This window comes from Takifugu rubripes, chromosome 2, assembly GCF_901000725.2.
Source record: "Takifugu rubripes chromosome 2, fTakRub1.2, whole genome shotgun sequence".
NCBI classification, from domain to species: Eukaryota; Metazoa; Chordata; class Actinopteri; order Tetraodontiformes; family Tetraodontidae; genus Takifugu; species Takifugu rubripes.
The window spans coordinates 551,363-563,846 of NC_042286.1; the positions used below are offsets into that span (position 1 = coordinate 551,363).

Genomic DNA, 12,484 nt, shown 5'->3' on the forward strand with positions numbered 1-12,484 from the left:
AAAGAGTGGGAGGAGTACCTTCAGATCAGAGGCTTGGTGGAGAAGATCCGGAAGAAACAGAGAGGTAAGAGCCATTGTTTCGCACCATGGTCCTCTTTCTGTGTTTTAGTTTGGCTTCTGTCCAAAGCATCAATCGATCAAATAATGAAAATCAGACTCCCTGGTGCTCAGGCATGTCGGTGGAGTTTGAGGGCCGCAGAGGACGACCACTTCCCACACCTGATGTCCTGGGCTCGGATCACGGTGCATCCTGCGAAGGGTTCGCAGTGACCAACTTTGGAGCAGAGGGATACGGTCTGAGAGCCCGCGAGACATCAAGGTGAGTTCCAGTTCTGCGAGGCTCAGAGCGGTGCACCCAGGGCTGACTTACCAGCCCACACGCACACACACACACTCACACATACATACATACACACAGTGGTTGGTTCACCTGTTTGTTTGCTGTCTGTGTCTGTGCAGCAGAGGAATTGTTCCTGTGGATTCCCAGGAAGATGCTCATGACAGTGGGAATCGGCTAAAAAGTCTGTGCTGGGTAAGGAGCTAGTTTGTGAGGTGGAATGGTTCTCTGGGGTGAACAGCTGAGCGGTACCTCGCCTGTCCAGAGACCCGGGACCTCCATATGTCCACTATTTCTGTAGGCTAGCACAAATGTTGGTGTAATCTCCGCACCTCAGGTCCTTTGTACAACCAGGACAGAATCCTCCAGGCTATGGACAATGTGACTCTGGCCTGCACCTGCTGTGTGAGCGGGCCAACCCTGCATCGTTCTGGCTGCCATATATTCGCACCCTTCCTCAGGAGTATGATACGCCTCTCTTCTACGAGCAGGACGAGGTGCAGCTGCTGCAGGGCACGCAGGCAGTCCAGGATGTTCTGAGCCAGTACAGAAACACTGCTCGGCAATACGCCCTACTTTTACAAACTGATACAGGTGAGTGACTTTGCTGTTCTGCCAGCGAGCCAGTTCATGTGGTACCCAGACAGCCTCAGAGGACGTCCCCCTTTGACTTTAAGCAAACAACTGTAACACAAGGTTAAATGAGGAGAAAAGGTCCTGGTTTAAAAGCCGGGGCCCCCTGGTGGCCCAAGCTGGTACTGTTACAGGTTCTGCACAGCAGAGGACACACTGGTGGACACGGCATGAGACAAGGCCTTGGCCTCGTTTAGTCTTGGCTCTAAACGTGGTTCAGTGATCAGACGGGTGTGTTTAACCTCATGGTGAACTCTTCTTCTCCCCAGACTCATCCTGCGTCCAGCAAGCTGCCACTCAAGGACAGCTTTACATTTGATGACTACAGGTGAGCGGGACAGACAGAATGAGACACTGTCCTCTTTGGGCTTTCAGAAGGATGATGCTGAACCTGAATGGAGGATGCAGCAGCCAATGCAGCTCCTGCACCCTCTACATGTGCTGACGCTGGAACTTTGAAAGATTCTCAAGAGAGCAGAGTTTTCCGCGGCCCTCCCCGTCCCCCCAAGACGGTGAAGAAGACGGGACCACTTTTCTGACCGTTCTTTATTTTTATTTTAATCTTTATTTTGAAAATTTATGTTGTTTGTGTATCTGACCTGTGGGACCATCCTACGGTATCAACGTCCCCAAAGAACAGCTTGATGCACATGCAGCTCAGTCTGTGTATTGCCCAGCTTCTGTCCTCAGCTTCTGTCCTCAGCTCCTGTCGTCCCCAGCTCCCGTCCCCAGTTGTGTTCTAAATGTCACCTGGAAGGATGTTGAATTATCATCCCATCCTGCCCCTTTATAAGATTAAACGGCACAAATCACCACATTGACGACTTTAAACCCCTTGTAGAGTTTTCAATGTCCTCTCCCTTCTAACTGTGGTGTCCAATAGGTGGGCGGTGTCTTCTGTGATGACCCGGCAAAACCAGATCCCTACTGAGGATGGCAGACAGGTGACTCTGGCCTTAATCCCCCTGTGGGACATGTGTAATCACAGAAATGGACTGGTAAGGATGCATCTTGTCTCATCTCGTCCCCCCACACTAAAAAACCGAAAGAGCCTTTTCTCATGTTGTAATGAAACACCTGTGCAGACCAAACTAAGATGAGGGTGTGTGTGACAAACCCCAGCACCAGCTCAGCAGGTGAAGGGAGGAGACCAGGGTGATGGTGAATGAGTCCCACGTGAGTTCCAGGTTCTGTTGGCTGAGGGAAAGGTGATCCTCCTGACCATCATCCCTCCACCTGCTGACCAAACAGGACAGCCACTTCCTAGTCAACAGGAAGTCCTTCAATCTTCTCTGCTCCAAAGCCATAGTTAACGCAGGAGAACTGAGATGTGCCTCCTGTGATAGATGACGAATATATCTGCACCCCCCACCTTTGACCCTCATTAAGCCCCTCCTCTTTGCTCTTGACTTTAGGTTAAATATGTCACCGTTCAGACGTATTTGTCATTTGATGGTTTAGATCACTTTGGCGGCTGTGATGTCATTTCCACCATGTTTTCTATCACATGTCTGAATATTTGCATGAGACGGATGCGATTTTTTTTTTTTGAAGAACACACATTGTTGCTGCAGATCACCACTGGCTACAACCTGGAAGATGATCGCTGCGAGTGTGTAGCGCTGCAAGACTACAAGAAGAATGAACAGGTAAAGCCAGCCAGCAGGAGCTCTGTCCCCTCTGTCCACCCTGGAAGGGGACAACAGAGAACAGCAGCAGGTCTGCCCTTCCGTTCCTCACCGCAGCCTCAGAGCTGAAGATCAGACATAGATGGCTAGTTGTCATGGTTATCTGGTGATATTGAGAGCAGCTCTAGGTCCAGACATCTTTCTTCTGCTCTGTCCTTTTCTCTGTTGTCCCTTGTCTCCTAGCAGCAGCTCTGGCTGCTGTTGTTACCCACCGAGTGTTGATCAGCTTGCTGATGTCATGGGCGTTGACCTTGGTGATGTACTCTCCCTGTAGATCTACATTTTTCTACGGCACAAGATCAAATGCAGAATTTGTGATCCACAACGGCTTCTTCTACAGGAGAATGCCCACGACCAAGTGAAAATCAAGCTGGGAATCAGCAAGAGTGAGCGTCTGTACGCCATGAAAGCCGAAGTGCTGGCACGAGCAGGGATCCCAGTGTATGTGCACCTCCCCACCATAGCTAAACAGCTTCTGGCACAGCTCCACTAGCGTTGATCTCCTCACTCCTGCATTTGTCGCTGGTTTCCTGTCAGCTTAAATCGTGAGGAAGAACGTGCAATCTGCCCTCTCGTTGCTGAACTGTGGTCTCTGTTTTCAGATCTTCCCATTTTTTGCCCTTTACTGCAATGAGCAGCCCATTTCGGCCCAGCTCCTGGCCTTCCTCCGGGTCTTCTGCATGAAGGAGGGTAAGAAGAGCCCCGACCGACGCTGGACTGACCTTTTTACGTAGCCTGTTTGAGTAACTGGGCTTTGGCAAACGTTCTAGAAAGTGATTGTTGGTTCTATTGAGCAGACCTCCAAGGTCTACGGTTCTCAAGTCTGGAAATATGACTGGAGAAAGTTTGCTCTCTGCTCTGAAGCACCCAGAATTGAAGAGTTTGAGAAGCTCCTGCTGACTGGGTCCTGGACTCATCCTGCGTTTGTAGCAAGGTCGAGCTCCTCCGCACCCAGAGCCGCCTCCATAATAGCAACTCTCTACCTCAGAGTCGATCAGTCTTCTCTGTCCCACCTTTCAACTGGGTCAGAATGCTCATCTTCTAACTGGCAGGTCAAACTGGTAGCACTGGCTTTCCAATTCAGGTCCGAAAGCCATGAATCAGGGCCCGTCTGTCTCAACGAAGCAGAGTTTGGTTGTTCATTCTGGTAGTTCCAGGACGGCGGGAGAAAGCTCGCAGTCTGAGCCCCCCTCATTTAGGTGGGTTCCCAGACCTAAACTCTTCCCTTGAGACTGGCCTGGCATCCTGGGACACTTCTTATCTCACCTTATTTGGTTTAGTCCCTTAACTGCGCGCTGATATGTCTTTATCAGCATGTTGCGTCACCAATGAGGATGTTGTAATGTCTCTGAGAATGTCCGTCCGTCCGTCTCTTCTTGTGTCAGTACCGTATCGCGGGGTAGAGCTCAGCCAGATCTATACCATAGCTCTGATGGATGGTGGTGATGACAAGCTGTTTAAGGGAAGCTAATGTCACCTGCATTTGCAGAGGAACTGAGGGACTACCTGCTGGGAGGTCATGCCATCAATAAGATCGTTACACTGGGCAGTATGGAGTTCCCCGTCAGCTGGGACAATGAGATCAAGTTGTGGACTTTCCTGGAGACCCGAGTGGCTCTGCTGCTCAAGGCCTACAAGACCACATCGGAGGTGACCTTGCTCGAATGGACCTCGCCTTGATGGTTACCGGTCTCGGTTCTGTTCTCAAAGATGTTTGTTTTTTAACCTCTGCTTTGATCTTTTGTAGGAGGACTCCTCCACGCTTGAGAAAAGCGAGCTCTCGCCCCATTCACGCATGGCAATCCAGCTGCGCCTGGCTGAGAAGTGGATCCTAGAGAAGGCCCTGGCCAGTGGCCGGGCCAAGCGTGTGCACTTTCAGAAGCAGCTGGAGGAGGGGGCCCCCCTGCCCGACTATCACGAGAGCAGCATCGCTTTGCTGGAGAACACCGATGCAAAGCTTCCCATTATCCTACACAAGCTGGGGGAGATTCAGGAAGGCCAAGAAATCCAGTTTGAGGAGACCGGTGCCCGTGTCGAAAATGCGGCGTTTGAAATGGATCCAGGGGCCAACAGACTGGCACTGAAGCCGGAGCCTCGAGACCCGTCGGAGGAGACAAATGTCAACTCGGCGGCTTTGGACCCGCTGGGCACAAACTCCAAGAATGGCCAGAGGGAAGTGACTCGTGTCAGTGCTGGTGCAATTTAACACGAACCCAAAGAGAATAGCGGAGGAGTCCCCCCCCCCCCCCGACACCGCTGGCCGAGCCATACTATTTATTTGTGTTATAGATAGAAGCCGAGATGAATCTAGAGCTAGAGAACTCATTCTGCTGCTTCATGGCGGCCTGAGATTTGGGACGAGATTTGACACGAGTGTGTTTTAAAAGCTGCCCCAAGGGTTGGGTGGTCCCGAGCTCCTGAAGCTGTTGGTGGCTTTCATGCCTTTTGCTCCCCAACATGATTTGTATTGACAATCATCTTCTCTATTGCATTTTGGTGCTTTATTCACACAGGAACAGCCCAGTGGTCTAACTGGGATTGACATTATTCAGTTCCCTTTCGTGTACAAACCGGTTTTACCAGAACTTTGGGTTAGTTCTGATTTTGCGCTTCATTAAGAGTATTTTTACTGAATGTACCTTGAATGACTTCCGTGCTGATATCACCAAAAGGGAGGAAGGGTTGAGCGAAAGATGACTGTTGCTTCCCACTAGAGAGCCATACACACAACCCTGTGAGGGACTGGAGGTAAGTTCGGACACCTGGGGGGGGGGGGCTTTGAAACCACAGACTGAAATCACAATATCAACACTGCTTAATCATTGCAAAGATCAAGTGGAAGTCTATGAGTCTTTGTTTTCGTAGTTCTTTGTGTGAATAAAAACCAGCCTGTCCTCAGGAACCTTCTTCATTGGTTGTCATTCTAAAGGAATTGACCAACTCAAACCCCAAAATTGGGTCAAAGTGGTTTTTCATGGTCAGATATTCTCTTTTGAGCCACGAGCTGTTGATGGCTGACATGTCCGGATGGCTTTCATGGGAGTGCCTATAGGATTAATAAAGAGTCAGGGGAGCTGTCTCTTGATGTTCTCCTTCCAGATGTTCACCTGCACACCTGCAGCAGGTCACTTTCATGACCTTCAATCATTCTGAACCCTTCTGAAAAATGCATGAAATGAAATCCTGCATGTATAGGAGAGTGGCCTGCATTGGTCGTCTTTGGCCTTGGGGACCGATGAAATTTGTAACCATACCGTCTTTTTTAAGACGTTTCTCTGCCCAGACAGTTGGGTTGACAGTAAAAAGGACAGAGGCAAGTGGATAAAGGTGAGGAAGAGAGGAACAGACAGAGACTCAGAGTTTATTAATCTGGCACCCCATCATCGGCAAACACCCAGCTCCCGTTAAGTCATCTCTGTTCTCCTGAGCCTCCGCCTGTCAGGAGAGTGTTGGACCAAAGGATGACAAGATCACACCAATCAGTCCAGATCTCCTCAAACACACAGTAGCAGCACGGTGGGGTACTGACCTGTGCGTGGTTAAGAGGCGGCGGAACTGTCTCGCTCCATCCTCCTCAGTCCTCTCAGGCCTGACCTAGAATCAAATGGACCTGTCACCTTTGTGTACTGTCGGTGGTAGGGGGGACTTTGGCCACATTAGCTTTAGTCGTGCAGGTGGTCAGACAGCACGTGTGTGTGAGTGTTGTAGACGTGATCACTTGTGTCACAATGAGCTCTTGCCAAGTAGCGAGCTTGTCAAGCCAAATGTCTGAGAAGAAGAATAACTGTAAGATGGGAGGAAACGAGGAGAGCCAAGAGGTGCTGGACTCTTCTCAGGCCAGGGAGTATCCAGTCTCTCTGTCTGGACTCCTATTCTCAACAGCTCTTTACCAGTAGGCTGTGAGTTTCCTCCAGACTAAAAACAGAAACCTTGTGACCTCAAGGTTATCAATGCAGTGTGTGCTTAAAATGAGGTGGTCCACACTCAAAGTGGGAAAGTAACATCTTCTGGCAACCTCACTGAGGTTGAAAAAGAAAACGGTAAATCAGAGGAGGTGTGCCCCCTGGTATAATTCACATATCAGAACCCTCAAGCAGAAAGCGCGCAGACTAGAAAGGAAGTGGCATTCTTGTAAAATAGACAGCTATCATGTAGCCTGGAAAGACGTGTATTAGTTTACAAAAAGGCCCTCTGTAAGGGTAGAACAGCTTATTTTTCTTCTTTAATTGAGGAAAATGAGAACAACCCCAGGTTTCTTTTCAGCACTGTGGCCAAATTCACAGTGTTTTAGATCCACGTATCATGAGCTTCTTCACTGATAAAGTTCTAGCCATCGGAGAAAAAGCTGACCAGGCCATCCCAACAACTGGACCATCACCAGATGTGCGACTGTGGGAACATACAGGGTCTCCAACGAGCCCTTAAGCTCCTTCAGCCCTATATATTTTTCTGAGGCGTCATCGCTAATTCAGAAATCCAAGACCACCACGTGTCTTTTAGATCCCATCCCAACACACCTGTTGAAGGATGTTTCACCAGTGATGGGCAGTTCTATCCTGGACCAGATCAATTGTTCTTTAGTGACAGGTTATGTACCCCGGTCCTTCAAGGTGGCAGTGATTAAGCCGTTGCTTTAAAAGCCATCACTGGATCTGGATGTGTTAGTAAACTATAGGCCGATATCCAACCTTCCTTTTATCCCTAAAATTCTTGAGAAGGTGGTGGTGACTCAGTTACTGGAGCACCTGCAGAGAAACAGCCTGTTTGAGATGTTTCAGCTTTAGAGCTCATCACAGTACAGAAACAGCACTTATTAAAGTTACTAATTATCTTCTCATAGCTTCAGATCATGGACTGGTCTCTATGCTGGTTCTGCTGGACCTCGGTGCTGCTTTTGATACAGTTGATCACAGCATCCTGTTACATAGACTGGAACATGTGATTGGGATTAGATTAGATCACATGATCCCTCTTGATGGTATCTCATTAACATCTAGTCTCTCTGTGAGGAATCTTGGAGTAACTTTTGATCAAATTTCTCCTTCAACTCACACATTAAAACTGTCTCTAGAAGTGCCTTTTTTCATCTGAGGAACATCACAAAGATCAGGAAGCTACTGACGTGGCATGATGCTCAAAAGGTATTATAAAAATATTATAAAAGTTATATTATAAAAGTTATTATAAAGCATTTGTTACTTCCAGGCTGGACTATTGTAATTCTTTATTATCAGGGTGTCCAAACAACTCTTTAAGAAGCCTCCATCTGATCCAAAATGCTGCAGCCAGAGTTCTGACAGGTATTGACAAAAGAGATCACATAACTCCTGTATTGGCGTCTCTTCATTGGCTGCCCGTTAAATTTAGAATAATTTTTAAAACCCTTCTTTTGACCTACAAGGTCCTCAGAGGCCTAGCTCCATCCTACCTGGAGGAGCTAGTGATACCTTATCAGCCCAATAGACCGCTCAGCTCTCAGAATGCTGGTCTACTTGTGGTTCCCAGAGTTTCTAGGTGTAGAATGGGGGGTCGAGCATTTAGCTACCAGGCCCCCCTGCTATGGACCAGCTCCCTGTCCAGGTATGGGAGGCTGACTCCATCGCTACTTTTAAGATCAGACTTAAAACCTACCTCTTTAAAAAAGCTTATTGTTACTAATTCTGCAGTTCCAGTTACTATCATAGACAGACAAACTATCATACTTAGGGGGTCGTCTAATCATTAGGTTAACATATTAGTTATGCTGCTATAGGCCAAGGCTGCCGGGGTCCTCTCCTCCTCTCCTCTCCTCTCCTCTCCTCTCCTCTCCTCTCCTCTCCTCCCCAGACCGACAAAGCCCTTATTTGGGCTCAAAACATGTTTTCCCCCTCCGTCCCCCTCTCTGTCTCTCCCTGCGCTCCTCCACCAGGTTACATTTTCTGTATCAACACACTTTTTACAGTGTTGAACCTTCAAGGCATCAGCAAGATGTAGTAGGTCACTTTGTTGGGGGACTGGGCCAAGAAGTGAAGGGTTCTCGGTTCAGGCCCTGGTGTGGTGTGGTGACAAAAACATGGCAGGTGTTCTAGTAGTGGAGGGGGAGTGTTGGAGAACCTTCATAGCAATGCTCAGGTACCCTTGAGCAAGGTACCTCACATTGGACCCTGCAATGACCTAGTGACCCATCCAGGGGTAGACCTGCCTTTGCCATGCTGGTACCGTCCCTGTGACCCTAGAGGGGGAAAAGTGGCTCAAGATAAAAAAGACATGGTAATAATGGCCAGTTGCGCAGCCACACATAGTAGCCCACCACTCCCACCATGTTGCTGGCTATAGGTGGGCCCCTCTAGCCTTCATCTCTCATGTTGCTTGCTGTCACACCGGCTACTGAAGCTCCAATCACTCACTTTGACCTTGACCTGTGCACAAGGTCATATGCTCATTAGGGCGAATAAACACTCGTGGCTTCTCCTCCACTTTGCCAAGAGACGCTGCAGATAACTGGTGACTTTAAGACGCACGTTTAGCACCTCCATGTCTGCCCGACACAACCACAAATGCTTGAGCCAGACACATTACTGTTGCTCAAGCTGGCAATGCGTCGGTGTGGTTCCCTCAGTGTGGATGAGGATAAGCCAGACAGCAGGGAGAAGCGGTGGAAATAAACCCTCTCATAGACACATGTGGAATAGCACAGTCACATGACCCCAGCGTCTCTCTCTCTCTCTTTCACACACACACACACACACACACACACACCCATCAGAGCTTAATGAACAGCCTGTGTGTGTGGGGGGGGGGAGGAGAAGCGCTGTCCTTGGAGTCAGTCAAAAGAGTCGTAGACAACAGAAGCATCATCAACCCCATAATATAAAGGCGACTCCTTCCTGCTGCTGAAGAACAGTTCCACAGTGATGGGAGAACGGGATGACCTTTGACCTCTAATGATGAAGGTCGAGCTGAGTCCTGAGTGGGTACTGCGACCTGTATGGGAACTGATATGGACCCTACCGGACATCTGCAGTGAAATGTTCTCTCGCGCACGCCCACGCGCTTGGTCGCTATAAGGCTGGACTGTATGTGATATACCAAAAGCCACCAACAGAGGACAGTGTTGCACAGCGGCAGAGAAACGTGGAATGTCCCCAACCGTGCGTGTGTGCTGGAAGTGTTGAGGACATCTATTCACGAAATATTACTGTAGTAATATCTGTACGAATCTGTGCAAAATCTGTACACACACACACACACACATATATATATATATAATCTACACATATACATAGACACACACACATACAGTATATATGTATGTATATATATATATACATTTTTGTTGATTTTTTTTGTGTGCGTGTGTGTCAGTACAACAATATAAAAATAATAACAGTGATGATGATAATAATACTATTAATGATGGTGACAATTATAATAATAATAATAAATTATTATGATAATAATGTATTATTAATGTTCAATCAGACTCCCTGGCAGCCAGGCCAGTCCTGTGGTGTATCGATGGACTTTGGACTTTTGGAAGAAACAACTAAAACTGAGGAAAAGCAGATTGGTCCTCCCAGCAGACAGCTGGAGGAGGCAGCATCGACGGTGACCCAACACCCGGGGCCTTTTCTCAGTAATGAAGGCAGAGAAAGAGCAGAGGCCCTGAGGCCGGAACCTGCCCTGCTGTCCCAGGAAGTGTGGCCGTGAAGAAAGGGACGAGAGACCAGGCTGGATGCTGTTATTGGTCTGAGGAACCTGGTGCTGCTCCAGAGAGTGAAGCTTGTCAGATGTGGACCCCAGAAGGCCGGCCTGACGCCGGTTCAGCTCTTTGCCTTGAGAACGTGGAGGTTCTGAGTGAAGCTCCACTTCCTGGAGACACGTGTGTCCAGGTTGGTCTGATAATCTCATTGTATGTATCATTTGAGGACATGCTGTTTTCTCTCCCACTAACCATCTTATGTAGAACTGAATCTAAGAGATACTGAAGCATAAAAGAAAATCCAATAATCTGTGTGTGAAATTTAAGGCTAAAATGGCCGAAACCTCGATCAGCCACAGTGACGCGAAATGAATCGTGTTGCTCTTTATGAAACAGGTTGAATAGAACAGAATCATTGCTAATAGTAACTGAATAATTGTGGTTCAAGAAAATACAGAAACTGCCAGAGATGTACACGCAGCGCTGATGACCCCAGGTCGCATCATGAGTTAGTGTGTGTGCGTGTGTGCGTGTGTAAGCCGCCACTAGTCGCCCCCAGTCCGCGCCACTCTCCTCCTCAGCAGCCTGAACGTCACGTCCGCACTTGAACTTGAGTTTTGTGCCCCTGAAGAAGCCACAGAACCGCACAAAGCCGCGCGCTGCCCAGAGATGCGGGACTCAGCAATTGTCACGCACACAGGCGAGGACAGCTGTCCCGAGAGCGCTGTCTTCTGACTCCAACCGCAGGACACTGCGCCCGGCTGCTGTGGACGCGCCTCCCGCGCCTCCATCACCCGAGAAGAGCTTCAGCTGCAGCTTTGACGCACCTTGAGGCCCGAGCAGGTCCGACAGGTGAAGAGCAACGCGCGTTGGACCGACGAGGACGCGGAGACGGTCGCGAAAAGCCGACAGTTCCCGTCCGTCCCTTCAACTCCCGGCATCAAGAGGAGGAGACATTCTTTGGCTTTAAAGTGCGAGTGGAGCTGCGCGACGGCCAAAGCGGCGAGCGCGCAGGCGCCACTTCCACGGCCGAGTCTGCGTGAGCCGAGACAGATCAGAGTGTCGCTGGAGGTCAACATCCAGGTGACTCCGGGTCAGCCGAGGAGGAGAGCCGAGCCTGCAGCAGCGCTCTCCGGGCGATGCTCATGTGAACGCCGGGGCGATGTCCCGACGCAAGCAGGGGAACCCGCAGCACCTGTCCCGGAGAGAGACCACCGGTGAGTCTTCGCACCGCGCTCCCGAACCCGAAGCTTTCACCGGCGAGAGGCGCGCACAGCCCGACGGTGGCACACGTGCAGCCAAAGTTTGTCCGTCTGTCCGGCTTTGAGTGTCCGTGTTGACTGATTGACTACAGCGGGGATTAAAACACCAATAATCTACACTAATTATTGCTCCTTTGCTGGTTTAAGAGGGGGGGAAATGCGCTTTCCTCCATCGTTTCAATTCTGAAAATGACAACAATCGTTATATTTTCATTTGTTTAAATCTTTCAGGCCTCTTTACGATCACGATCGATCCGTATTTTTACGTTTGAGACCCGATTTAAAACATTTTAAAAAACTGTATTTTTTTTCCCTTTCAATTGTTTTGAGGTGGGTTTTTTTAATCAAATTTTTTCCTTTAATTTTCCTCTATTACATTTGGAATGTTTTAACACCGTAAAAAAGCGGACATTCCCGTTTAGAATAAATCTTTATAAAAACTAAATTTTCCGGATTTTTATTTTATTTTTTCTCTTTAGGAACACAAAGTATTTCCAGAGTGAGATCGGATTGTAATTCCGAGCCTCTGAAACCCTCCAGCAACCTTCCGAACTCCGTCATTTATTCATTTATTTGAACCCTCTTGTGCTCCCGCTCGGCTCTCAGCCGCTTCTAGATTTGAAATTGGTGTTAATTGGTAGGAATGGTCGATCTTTAGATTTAAACATGTGCAGATGTGCAGATTGGTGCAGCTGTGGGCTGAATCTTGGAGGTCCTGACACCCCAGAGTCGCCTCAACACCTGCACGCTGCCCTCTCACGCGCTTCTCATGCTGCGCGCCTTCTCAGTCACAACTCCACTATTGACCTGCTCCTTCTTAAGGGCTTTTTCTTCCTTCATCTTGCAACATACCACACACACACACACACCACACCACACACAC

General features: G+C 48.8%; 1 pseudogene; it reads left to right on the forward strand.

Annotated features, from left to right (window-relative positions):
• The first annotated feature begins 507 nt into the window (after positions 1-507).
• Positions 508-5,569, forward strand: LOC115248828 (actin-histidine N-methyltransferase-like; annotated as a pseudogene).
• The last annotated feature ends 6,915 nt before the right edge of the window (positions 5,570-12,484 follow it).